The sequence below is a fragment of the Mus pahari genome, chromosome 11, assembly GCF_900095145.1.
Source record: "Mus pahari chromosome 11, PAHARI_EIJ_v1.1, whole genome shotgun sequence".
NCBI classification, from domain to species: Eukaryota; Metazoa; Chordata; class Mammalia; order Rodentia; family Muridae; genus Mus; species Mus pahari.
Genome location: NC_034600.1, coordinates 11,648,690 through 11,660,900, shown reverse-complemented (window position 1 = coordinate 11,660,900; position 12,211 = coordinate 11,648,690). Strand labels below are relative to the sequence as shown.

Sequence of the window (12,211 nt, the reverse complement as noted above, 5' to 3'; positions counted from 1 at the left end):
TTGTTATCTCTTAGACACCTATTCTTTTCTAATGAGAGACAGAAAGGTAGTGATTCCAGAATGGAAGGGAAATGGTGAGAAACTTGGAGGAATAGAATGAAGTATAATTCAGATATGCAGGATATATTGTATGAGAAAAGAATCTATACTCAATAAAGGAAAAAAGTGATTAGTCATTCAGTAGATGCTCTGAAATTCTATTATGAATCTTAAGCATTATATATAGGATACAAAAACTCCACTCTATTACATATTTGTTCTAAGTTTGTCATATCCTTCTTAGGAAAAATTTATAGGTGAGAATAAGGGATAATAAATTAGGTTTGGAAGTTAAGAACACAAGGTGCTCAAGAAACAGTAAAATAAAACCCTTATTTGAATTACTAGTATTGTCATAGTCTTGTGTAAAGGAAAGAGTCCAGCAGCCGCCCTGACCATGTGATGAGGCTGTATGCCAAGAGGCCGAGTGGCGCTCCTGGGCTAGGGCGGTAGCCGCACCCTCTGTGGCACCACCATGGACGCAGGGAGCACGTGCAGCTGTTCTCTGGTACAGGTTCAAGCTTTGTATTCATTTCCATTTCAACAAATGATGACAGAAGCTTCTAACTATGGCAGTCAGGACTGGACCACAGGTACCAGAAGGGGCTCCTAACATGGCAGCCGTGACTGAGCAGCAGATGGCAGCAGCAGCTCCTGCCCAGGAACCTGTACCAGAGGTTCCAGAGAGAAAGGGAAAACAGAGTAGCTCCCCAGGACCAAGTCCGGCTCAAAAACCCTGCTGCATCAAAGAAATCCTGCAGTCCACAAAATCAAAACAGAAGCAAGAGAAAATCAGAGACGTTTAAAGAGAAAAGGAAAGCGCACCATTTCAATGGCGTCTCTGAAGCTGAGCTTCTAACCAAGACTCTTCCTGACATTTTGACAATCTGGATATTGCGATAGTTGACATTAATTCAGGAATTAATGGCTGTTTACAAGGGACATCACTACCGTGGGCTTGGAAATCATTTCTGGAAGGGTCTGTTTATGTCAGGGCTGAGTAAAGTGCCACTGAATCACATGGATAACCACATCTTACCCGGAAAATATGGCATGGGATTCACCAAAATGTTTGAGCGAACGACAACAAGCAGCAAGGATCTGTTTAGTAAAGAATTTCAGGGAGGACATATCCTAGCATAGAAACTTCAGTAAAAACAGCCATGAATAGCAGTGTTTAATAGAAAGTACATTTATGACATTTTCAGTAAAGAAGATTTTGGAGTAAAGGTTAAGAACTGGGAATTTGGGCTTCAACCGCACAAGATTCCAGACAAAGAAACTCTTTGCTATGTCATATGGTCTTCCAGTGCCAGATGTGCTTAGTTTCCTCTAGCCCAGAACAAAGTTGATCACTACATTAAGCTGAAGGACTTAAACAATCAATATATTGAAAGCAACACTGATGTTCAGGAAGTGCAATATACATTTGACCTACAGCTTGCTCAAGAGAATGCAAAAAAGATGGCTGTTAGGAAAGAAACGTATGATCCAGGCTATGAGGCAGCATATGGCGGCACCTATGGTGAAATCCCATCATCTAACAGTGAGGAGCAGAGAGGAGAATCAGCTCCCTGAATGGGCAGTGGATGACACAGTTGCTTGAAGAGCAGATCCTTTCTTTTAACAGTTGTGGGACAGGAGATCAGTAAGAAGGAAGCAATGCTTAGTGAAGATGCCTGTCAGATGCGGCTCAGTGCTGCAGTTTGATGCAGTAGAATCTCAATTAGCTAACTGAAGAGTTTTAGTATTAATGGTACTTACACTAGTCATGTAATTAAATATGGAGTAGTTATATGGTAGAGTCAACTGTATGAATGTGTAGTTTGGAAAGAAAAAATAAAGTGTTTTGTACTTGACTTTTATATTTGAATTATCCATCATTCCAGCTTTTTTTTTTAATTCTCTATCTCATTAATAAAAAAACAACTGGTTTTCTTTGAGGAGTCACATTAGTGTATTATTTTCAAAAGCAACAGTCTGAATATTTATGGTCTATTCTTCACTGAGCATACCTATATATGCCCTTGTCCCTTTAAATGCCTAAGAATGGCATGCTAGTAAGAATCAAGTTGGTAAAAAGGCAGGTGTGCCTGTCTCCATGTTTGAAGCTGACTAACACTCTGTGGAGTAAAGTTCAGAAGCCCCTCACTCTCCCAGTGGTGTGTGTGGCAGTTGATTGGTGAGAGAAACAGAGTATGGCCTTTCCTGATGAGGCTTGAGCCCTGAAGTCAGCCTCTGCCTCTTGTGTGTTAATTCTCTCAGAGGCAGAAACTTCTGCTGAGCTTGTAGGTTCCTCAGAACACAATGGAACTTGGAAAGCTCACCACTCATCAGTTTTACTGAATCTCTCATCAGTATTCATTAACAATGGAAGAGTGTTCGTCTTTGTCCACATCCTCCTCGGCAGCATCTGCTGTCACCTGAGTTTTTGACCTTAACCATTCTGGTTGATATGAGGTGGAATCTCAGTTTTTTGGATATACATTTCCCTGATGACTAAAAATGTTGAGCTATTCATTAGGTGCTTCACAGCCATTTGAGATTCTTCAGTTGGGAGCTCTTTGTTTAGTCCTCTAACCCATTTTTAATAGGGTTATTTGATTCTCTGGAATTTAACTACTTTAGTTCTTTGTATATATTGAATATTAGCCCTCTATTGGATGCAGGGTTGGTGAAGATCATTTCCCAATCTGTTGTTTTCCATTTTGTTCTGACAGTATCCTTTTCCTTACAGAAGTTTTGCAATGTTATGAGGTCATATTTGTCAATTCTTAATCTTAGAGCATGAGCCATTGATGTGCTGTTCAAGAATTTCTCCCCTGTGCCCATTTGTTCAAGGCTTGTCCCCAGTTTCTCTTCTATTCATTTCAGTGGATCTGGTTTATGGGGATCTGGTTTTATGGGGAGATCTTGATCCACTTGGACTTGAGCTTTGTAAGGGAGTTAAGAATGGATCAATTCACATTCTTCTACAGGCTGACTACCAGTTGAACCAGCACTATTTGTTGATAATTTTTCCACTGGATGGTTTTAGCTCCTTTGTCAAAGATCAAGTGACCATAGGTGTGTGGGTTCATTTCTGGGTCTTCAATTCTATTCCATGATCTTCCTGCCTGTCACTGTACAAATACCATATAGTTTTTATCACTATTGCCCTGTAATACAGGTGAAGGTCAGGGATGATGATTTCCCCAGAAGTTCTTTTATTTTTGAGAATAGTTTCTTTATTCTGTGTTTTCTGTTATTCCAAATAAGTTTGCAAACTGTTCTTTCTAACTCTATGAAGAAATGAGGTAGAATTTTTATGGTGATTGCATGAATCTGTGGATTGCTTTTAGCAAGATGGAGATTTTTACTCTATTAATCCTGCCAATCCATGAGCATGGGAGACATTTCGGTCTTGTGAGACCATCTTTGATTTATTTCTTCAGAGATTTGAAATTCTTGTCATACCAATCTTTCACTTGCTCAATGGGAGTCACACCAAGGTATTTTATATATATGTAGCTACTGTGAAGGGGGTTGTTTCCCTAATTTCTTTCTCAGTCTGTTTATCCTTTGAGTAGAGGAAGGATACTGATTTGTTTGAATTAATTTTATGTGCAGCCAGATTGCTGAAATTGTTTATCAAATTTAGGAGATCTCTGGTGGAATTTTGGGGGTCACTTATGAATACTATGATATCATCAGCAAATAGTGATATTTTGAATTCTTCCTTTCCAAATTTTATCCCTTTGACCTACTTTTGTTATCTGTTTGCTCAGGCTAGGATTTTGAGTACTATACTGAGTAGGTAGGTAGAGAGTGGGTAGTTTTGTCTAGTCCCTGATTTTAGTGGGATTATTTCAAGTTTCTGTCCATTTAGTTAGATGTTGGCTACTGGTTTGCTGTATATTGTTTTTAATATGTTTAGGTATGTGCCTTGAATTCCTGATCTTCCCAAGACATTTACCATGAGGGGGTGTTGAATTTTGTCAAATGCTTTCTCAGCATCTAATGAGATGATCATGTGTTTTTTTTTCCCCCCTTTGGGTTTGTTTATATAGTAGATTACAATGATGGATTTCCATGCATTGAACCATTCCTGCATCCATTGTATGAAGCCTACTTTATCATAATGGATGATTGTTTTGATGTTTTCCTGGTTTCGGTTTGTGAGAATATTATCGAGTATTTTAGCACCAATATTCATAAGGGATATTGGTCTGAAGTTCTTTCTTTGTTGGGTCTTTGTTTGGTTTATGTATCAGCATATTTGTTGCTTCATAGAATGAATTGGTTAGTGTTCCTTCTGTTTCTATTTTGTGGAATAGTTTGAAGAGTGTATTAGGTGTTCTTTGACGGCCTGATAGAATTCTACACTAAATCCATCAGGTCCTGGCTTTCTTTGATTGGGAGACTTTTAATGACTGCTATTTCTTTAAGGGTATGGGTAGGTTTAGATGGTTTATCTGAGCCTGACATAACTTTGGCCCCTGGTATCTGACTAGAAAATTGGCCATTTCTTCCAGACTTTACAGTTTTGTTGAGTATAGGCTTTTGGAGGAGGATCTAATGATTTTCTGAATTTCCTCAGTTTCAGTTGCTATGTCTCCATTTTAATTTTTGGTCTTATTAATTTGGTTACTCACTCTGTGCCCTCTGATTAGTCTGGCTAAGGGTTTATCNGTCTTGTTGATTTTCTCAAAGAACCAGCTCCCCATTTTGTTGATTCTTTGTCTAGTTCTTTTCCTTCTATTAATTTCAGGCATGAGTTTGATTATTTCCAGCCTTCTACTCCTCTTGAATGTGTTTGCTTCTTTTCGTTTTAGAATGTTCAGGTGTGATGTTAAGAGACTAGTGTATGCTCTCCCCGGTGTCTTTTTGGAGGCACTCAGCTGAGTTTTCCTTTTAGCACTGACTTCATTGTGTCCCTTAAGTTTTGGTATGATGGGCCTTCATTTTCATTAAATTCTAAAATGTCTTTAATTTCTTTCTTTATTTCTTCCTTGACCAAGTTATCATTGATTAGGATATTGCTTAGCTTCCTTGTGTATGTCGACTTTCTGTTGTTCATGTAGCTATTGAAGACCAGCCTAAGTCTGTGGTGATAGGAGAGGATGCATGGGATTATTTCAATCTTTTTGTATCTGTTGAGGCCTGTTTTAAGACTGATTATATAGTAAGTTTTTTAGAAAGCACCATGAGGTGCTGAGAAGAAGGTATATTCTTTTGTTCTAAGATGAAATGTTCTATAGATATCTGTTAAAACAATTTGGTTCATAACTTCTGATAGTTGCACTGTGTCTCTGTTTAGCTTCTGTTTCCATTGATAAGAGTGGGATGCTGAAGTCTCACCTTATTTTTGTGTGGAGTGTGATGTGTGCTTTGAGCTCTAGTAAAGTTTTTTTTTGAAAGTGGGTGCCCTCACATTTGGAGGATAGATGTTCAGAATTGAGAGTTTATCTTGGTAGATTTTTCCTTTGACGAGTATGAAGTGTCCTTCTGTACTGGCTAGTTTTGTGTCAACTTGACACAACTAGAGTTATCAGAGAGAAAGGAGCTTTAGTTGAGGAAATGCCTACATGAGATCCAGCTGTAAGGCATTTTCTTAAGTAGTGATCAAGGGGGAAAGGCCCCTTGTGGGTGGTGCCATCCCTGGGCTGGTAGTCTTGGGTTCTATAAGAGAGCAGGCTGAACGAGCCAGGGCAAGCAAGCCAGTAAGGAACATCCCTCCATGGCCTCTGCATCAGCTCCTGCTTCCTGACCTGCTTGAGTTCCAGTCCTGAATCTTTTGGTGATCAACAGCAGTATGGAAATGTAAGCGGAATAAACCCTTTCCTTCCTAACTTGCTTCTTGGTCATGAGGTTGTACAGGAATAGAAACCCTGACTAAGACACCTTNCTTGTCTTTTTGATAGCTTTTGGTTGAAAGTTTATTTTATTCAATATTAGAATGGCTAGACCAGCTTGTTCCTTGTGACCATTTTCTTGGAATTTTTCTTTCTAGCCTTTTACTCAGAAGTTGTATCTGTCTTTGCCACTACAGTGCCTTTCCTGTGTGCAGCAAAATGCTTGGCCCTGTTTACTCATCCAGTCTCAGTGTATGATTTTATATTGGATATTTGGATCCAGTGATGTTAAGAGATATTAAGGAATAGTGATTTTTGCTTCCCGTTATTTTTGTTGTTAGAGGTAGAATTATGTTTGTGTGGCTATCTTCTTTTGGGTTTGTTGTAAGAAGATTACTTTTCTTTCTTTTCTTACTTTTCTTTTGCTCTTTCTCTGGTGTAGTTTGCCTCCATGTGTTGGAGTTTTCTATTTATTATCCTTTGAAGGGCTGGATTTGTGAAGAGATATTATATAAATTTGTTTTTGTCATTGAATATCTTGGTTCCTCCATCATTGGTAATTGAGAATTCTGCTGGATATAATAGCCTGGGCTGGCATTTGTGTTCTCTTAGGGTCTGTATGACATCTGCCCAGGATCTTCTGGCTTTTAGAGTCTCTGATTTGAAATCTGGTGTAATTCTAATAGGTCTGCTTTTATATGTTACTTGAACTTTTACTTACTGCTTTTAATATTCTTTCTTTTTTTGTGCATTTGATGTCTTGATTATTATGTGATGGGAGGAATTTCTTTTCTGGTCCAGTCTATTTGTAGTTCTGTAGGTTTCTTATATGTTCATGAACATCTCTTTCTTTAGGCTGGGTAGTTTTCTTCTATAATTTTGTTGAAGATATTTACTGGCCCTTAATTTGGGAATCTTTGTTCTCTTCTATACCTGGTATCCTTAGGTTTGGTCTACTCATTGTGTCCTGGATTTACTGGATGTTTCTGCTTGGGAGATTTTTGCATTTTGTATTTTCTTTGACTGTATTGTCAATGTTTTCTGTAGTATCTTCTGCACCTGAGATTTTCTCTTCTCTCTCTTGTGTTCTGTTGGTGATGCTTAGTCTATGACTCCTGATCTCTTCCCTAGGTTTTTCATATACAGGATTGTATCCCTTTGTGATTTCTTTATTATTTCTATTTCCATTTTAAAATCCTGGATTGTTTTGTTCATTTCCTTCACCTATTTGGTTGTATTTTCCTATAATGCTTTAAAGTATTTTTATGTTTCCTTATTTTTTAAAATGTATTTATTTATTTATTTTTGTTTTTTGAGACAGGGTTTCTCTGTGTAGCCTTGGCTGTCCTGGAACTCACTTTGAAGACCAGGCAGGCCTCGAACTCAGAAATCTGCCCACCTCTGCATCCCAAGTACTAGGATCAAAGGTGTGTGCCACCACGCCCGGCCTTATGTTTCCTTTTTTAGGGCTTCTACCTGTTTATCTGTGTTCTTATGTTTTTCATTAAGGGAGTTATTTACAAGTCCTCTATCATCATCATCATCATCACCATCACCATCATCATCACCATCACCATCACCATCATCATCATTATCATCAGAATTGACTTTTAAATCCTAATCTTGTATTTTGGTGTGATGGTGTATTCAGGGCATGTTTTGGTGGGAGAATTGGCTTTTGATGATACCATGTAACCTTCTTTTCCATTGCTTATGTTCTTGTTCTTGCCTCTCCCCATCCGATTATCTCTAGTGCTACCTGCCATTGCTGTCTCTTACTGGATCCTGTCCCTCCTGTGATCTAGTTTTGTGAGAATTCCTCAGATTTTACTTCTCTGTATTCCTATGACTTTGGGGTTCTATGATCCTGATTATGTCAAAGTTCCTGGGAGTCAAGCTTCCTCTGGGAGCCTGAAATCCTGGTGTGATTAAGCTCCTGAAATCCTGTGCTCTAACACATGCAGGAGCCAAGCTTCCTCTGGGTGTTGTGGTATTGGGTGTGGAGCCAGCCCCCAAGGTCTGCTCAGGGCACTGACTCAGACAGGAAGGAACCTCTGCCATTGGCTGGGCAGGGGTTCCTGTGTCCCTGGATCCCAGAGGTCTCAGTTACTCCCAGTGTTTGGAGCAGATGTTATGGCTTCCTCACTTATAATCCTGGGTGTGTTAGAACACCTTGGAGTTGAGCTTCCTCTGGGTGTTGGGTCCTTTCTCAAGCCAAACTCTCTCTGGCAACCTGATGTTCAAGTACATGCATGTTTTCATACTGGGATCATTGCCATTCTGGGGAGCTACTATCCAAAACCCCAGAATGCAACTGGCCTGCATGTTCCTGAAGCTTCTGAAGTTGTCATCTCCTGCTTCCTCAGTCTCTGTTCCTAGAGCTGGGACTGTAATGTGTGTCCACCAGTGACCCAGGTGAAGAACTTATCCCCACCTCTCCTACCCTAATTATCTTCTTTAAATCCTCTTTAAGCTTCTCAATTCTACTATCTCTTCCCATATCCTTACTCTGCAAACTCCATGCTAGCTATCGGTCTTCTATCTATCTATCTATCTATCTATCTATCTATCTATCTATCTATCTATCATCATCTATCTAAGTAAAACAAGAAAAGTCTCCCACCCCCTCCAAGAAAACTGAAAATCAAAACAACACAGGCAACCCAATAAGACAATGATAATTCAGGTAATAATCTCAAGTGTTTACCAGTCCTGTGGAGGAATTTCAATCCAACAACATGGCTGCTCTGGCAAGGGACCACATCTAAAATCAAGACCCGTGTGAACTAGCTAGAATGCAAACATGTCACACACCTTTAATCCCTCTGGCTGTTATACACACAAGCCCTTAGTACACATTTAAGGTAAAATGAGTTTGTAGCATTGAGCAGCCATGTTTGAAAGTGACATCTAATTGAGGGACAATATGACAAATCAGAGAAAGTTTTGACAGAATGAGTCAGAGATACCTAATTCTCACAAGAGCAACACAGGAAAGAGAGAAGACATATTAAGCATAGGAGAGAGAGAGAGAGAACAAAAACAAAAACAAAAGCATGGAATCTGTTTTGTTTTGTGTGGGTACATGAAATGTGATTTTTTTTATTTGTGAGCCTACTACTCTTGGCCATGTGGCTTGACTAGAGTATGCTTGCTATACCCAATAACAATCCATTTGAGAAAAATGGTTCTTCTTTCTCCCACAGGACGCAGTTTTTAGTCAGGGATGTGAGGTTTTGGACCATTTCCCCTGTCAGTGCTGGGATTTTTGTTTGATCCTTAGCAGGACTTTCACATGCTGTCACAGTCTCTGTGAGTTCAAATGTGTTTGAGTCATCAGTTATCTCTGGCTCTCACAGCCATTTCATCTCTTGTTCTGTGTAGATCCTGAGTACTCGGGGGAGGAAATTAGATAAAGACACCTCATTTAATACTCTGTGCTCCAAGGTATAGCACTCTTGTCACATTTTCCAGTTGTATAAATCTCTGTTAATTACTATCTCTTGCAAGGGAATGTTCTCTTATGAGACTTGAATGATTTTCTAATCTGTTGGTATAGCAATATGTCATTAGAAGCCATTTTCTTGCTATGATCTTTTAGTAGAATAATACTTGAAGTTTTTCTACTACCTCTATGACTTATCCAACCTTAACTTCTTCAGATTTGGGTTCCAATCACATGGAGTGAACTGAAACCCAAGCAAAATTTTAGTTATTCCCATAAAATTTGTGATTTCACCAGTATATCTCACCACCAGGTCTATTTAGTCAGTCACAGGGTTTGAAGCTAGAAGACAATGATGATTATTTTTCTTATCTAATACCAAAGAATGTCCCTTAAAGTGCCAAGAACAGAAACACGAGTCAGGAGAGTTGATACTTGTAGCTTGGCGCTAGCTTTATTTTCAGGTTCTAAGACTGTGTCCATGTAGGTGTTTCTACAGCATAAGGTCTTACCATAAGGTAATGTAGAATAACCAGTAGTCTATGGTGGTATTTGTGGAAACATTTGGCCAACAACGTTATAATATATAGCCCGTTGCTGACACTGGGGGCTGTATTTGATGGAATAAGTTGTCTGATGCATTTTTTCAGTATATGGTGACTCCATTTAACTTTATTTCATACATGTATATGTTTTGAGGGCCTTCTACACTAATGGCTTTCTATATGACTTTTAAAAAGACTTTTAGTGTTAGCTTATATTTCTTCCTTTACTCGTCCCTCTCATATCCTTCCCCATTTAGTTTTTTTACTCTAATTACCCCCCTTCACCTTAGATAACAACACTATTCTTTATTTCCTTTTCCTTGGAAGATTTGCTTCTCTCCTGTGCTTCCTTATTAGCTATGTAACTGCTCTGGTTCCTTGAATTAAAGCACACATATTTAAGCATAAAAGATAACATCCATTTTAAAGAGAAAACATGCAATGTTTTACTTTTTGATATGTGTTACCTCACATAGGATGGCTCTCTATGGCTTAATACATTTATCTACAAGTTTACTAATTTTTTTCTAAATATCTTAATAATAGTCTACTGTCTGAATATACTGCATTTTTATTATCCATTCATCAGTTGATATACATTTAGGCTATTATGAGTATTTTGCATGAATTATTTGGGTTGTCATGAATACAGCACCAGTGAACACAGATGAGTACATATCTCTGTAGTAAGATATAGAATTCTTTGGTTATATTCCCAAGAGTATTATTGTTAGATCTTGTGACATATTTATTTTCTGATTTGTAAAGAAATCCACATGATTTAACAGCTGTAATATTGTTACTCCCACTAGCAATAAATAAATATGTGCCTTTCCATACATCCTCATCAGCATGTGCTATAATTTGTTTTATTAAACTTGGCCATTCTTACTGGTATGAGATTATATCTAAAAGTAGTTTTAATTTGCATTTACATGATGCCAATGGATATTGAACATTTCTTTGGATGTTTCTCAGCCATATGTGTTTTTAATCTTTTAGAAATTTCTGTTTAGTTCTACAATCCAATTTCTAATTATTTGTTTTCTTTATGTTCAGTTTTAAGTTCATCATGTATTCTAGATATTTAGTCTCTACCAGACATAATTGGGAAAATAATATTCCCACTCCACAGTTTCTCAAACTGTCATGTGCTTTACTACACAGAAGCACTTCAGCTTTGTGAAGTCCCACTTATTAACTGTTATATTTAATGCTTGTACTATCCATGTCCGTTCAAAAAGTCTTTTCCTATTGTACAAATGAGTTCAAGCTTATTACATAGTTTCTTTTCAAAAAGTTTCAGGGAATCTGGTCTTATGTTGAAGTTCTTGATCCATTTGTCATGAGTTTTGTGCAGGGTGATAGTTATGGACCAAATTTTACCCTTCTATATGCAGCTTCCCAATTTAACCAGAACAATTTGTTGAAGATACAGTGTTTTATTCAATCAATGATTTTGAGGTTTTTGACAAAAATTGGGTCTGAATTATTTGATGTATCTGCTTTTACGATACTATGCTTCTTTATTCTATACCTCTACAATACAACTTGAAATCTGGGATGGTAATACCTGCAAAAGTTCTTTTATTATTCAGGATCCTTTAAAAGCTACTTTGTCTTTTGTGTTTTTATGTAAAGTTGAAGACTTTTTTTCTATTTCTGTGAAGGGGTTATTTTGTAATTTTAATAAAGTTGCTTTGAATGTGTAGATTGCTTTTTGTAGGATTACCATTTTCACTATCAATTCATGATCATGGGAGATCTTTCCTTTCCATTTTCTAGAATTTTGATCAATTTCTTTACTCAATATCTTAAAGAGGTTCTTATTATTAGATAAGTCTTTTGCTTATTGAGTCATAATTTTCTTTAGATAGTTTCCTTTCATGATCTTTATATTGTGAAAGGTATAATATTTCTTTCTTGGTATATATGCCATTTGTAAACAGGAGAGCTAGTAGTGTGTGTGTGTGTGTGTGTGTGTGCATGTGTAAATTTTTGTCCTGCTACTTTACTGAAATGTTCATTAGCTATAGAAGTTTCCTGTTTTTGTAGGGGTAGAATTTTTCTCGGGGGTCTCTCTCTCTCTCTCTAATATATATATATATATATATATATATATATATATATATATATATATATATATATGTTTCTGTGTGTGTGTCTCTCTGTCTCTCTGTCTCTCTCTCTTGTATAAAATGGTAATATCTACAAATAATAGTACTTTAATTTTCTTCTTTCCTTTATTAATCATTTGTCCTCCTACTGTTATACTATTGCTCAGCTAAGACTTCCAGTATTATACTGAGTAGGTATTAAAGAAAAAAAAGTCAACATCACTGTATTTA

General features: G+C 37.5%; 1 pseudogene; it reads left to right on the top strand.

The window, feature by feature from the left end:
* Window positions 1-514: 514 nt before the first annotated feature.
* On the top strand, window positions 515-1,691 carry LOC110329216 (annotated as a pseudogene).
* Window positions 1,692-12,211: the final 10,520 nt, after the last annotated feature.